The sequence below is a fragment of the Salvelinus sp. IW2-2015 genome, linkage group LG14, assembly GCF_002910315.2.
Source record: "Salvelinus sp. IW2-2015 linkage group LG14, ASM291031v2, whole genome shotgun sequence".
NCBI classification, from domain to species: domain Eukaryota; kingdom Metazoa; phylum Chordata; class Actinopteri; order Salmoniformes; family Salmonidae; genus Salvelinus; species Salvelinus sp. IW2-2015.
Window position 1 is genome coordinate 5403915 of NC_036854.1, and position 1648 is coordinate 5405562.

A 1648-nucleotide genomic window follows, 5' to 3' on the forward strand; every position below is an offset into this window, starting at 1 on the left:
GGAGAGGGGAAAGGGAGACAAAGACACACATAGAGAGATAGGAGAAAGACAGAGAGAGAAAGGCAGAGACAGAGAGAGACAAAAACAGGCATAGACAGACAGACAAGCGGAGAGAGACAGACAGACAGACAGACAGACGACAGAGACAGACAGACAGACAGACAGACAGACAGCAGACAGACAGACACAGACAGACAAGACAGACAGACAGACAGACAGACAGACAGACAGACAGACAGACAGACAGACAGACAGACAGACAGACAGACAGACAGACAGACAGACAGACAGACAGACAGACAGACAGACAGACAGAGAGAGACAGATAAGTCATTGAATTGGTGATCCTGCCAAACGTTCTCCCAACTGTACACATCAAATGATACATAGAACAGCTCCACCAGGACTATCAATGCTGTACTGTACTGTATTGGCTTTCACTTACATTGATCATAAAATGACTGTCTTACCCTTTCCACAGGGAAAATAAAAATTCAATCACTTATAGAGAAGGGCAAAATCAATCCCCCCATGAAACATCACTCTGCTTTTCCTTTCACTAATTAGACACAGTACAATGGTTTATTACAATAGAGAATTTTTGGGCAGCAACCTAGAAAATAATCTAGGGGAAACACTGGAACCCCATAAACGGATAGGACTCGCTGACTCATGATGCTACCCTCTAATGTAGCGGTTCATAAACTTTTTCAGCCTGGGACCCAAATGTGTTTTCCTGGGACCCAAGCTCAGGAAAATATGCAACTATACATAAATATCGGAACATTTCATTTCCCTTATGCCTAAAAACAATGCAATATGTACAAAAACAAATAACAATGAAATACCCATAAATATATTTTCATGTATATTTTTCCCCATTAAAAACACTCTTACATTCCTGTCTAGGTTGGAACTGTTGCTGTTAAAATACAATAAATAATTTCATTCTGAACTGGAATAAACGGATTGATCACATCACACAGATGTATAACAGAACACACACAGGCTCAGTTTTTGATAGATTAACCCTAAGTAACAGTACAGATGATGATGATCAGGCCTACTATACATCATACTGTATAAATAATTGTTGATAGAAGGTCTAGGTTGAAACTGTTGCTGTTGAAATACATATTGTTTTAAATTCTGAACTGGAATAAACTGATTGATCACCTAACACAGATGTAGCCCAGTAAACACACACACACAGTCCTAATGAGAGGTGTGTGGCAGGTTGAAGATTCAACAAGCAGGTCTGTTCTGGGATCAGTTTGACAGTACAACACTGATGTCATGCTCAGCATTCAGTCTGTTTCTGTACTTGAGAACCCTGACTTGCATAGGTACAGTTGAAGTCGGGAAGTTTACATACACTTGAGTGTCCAATTGCCTGAAGGTACCACGTTCATCTGTACAAACAACAGTACGCAAGTATAAACACCATGGGACCACGCAGCCGTCATACCGCTCAGGAAGGAGACGTGTTCTGTCTCCTAGAGATGAACGTACTTTTGTGCAAAAAGTGCAAATCAATCCCAGAACAACAGCAAAGGACATTGTGAAGATGCTGGAGGAAACAGGTACAAAAATATCTATATCCACAGTAAAACGAGTCCTATATCGACATAACCTGAAAGGCCGCTCA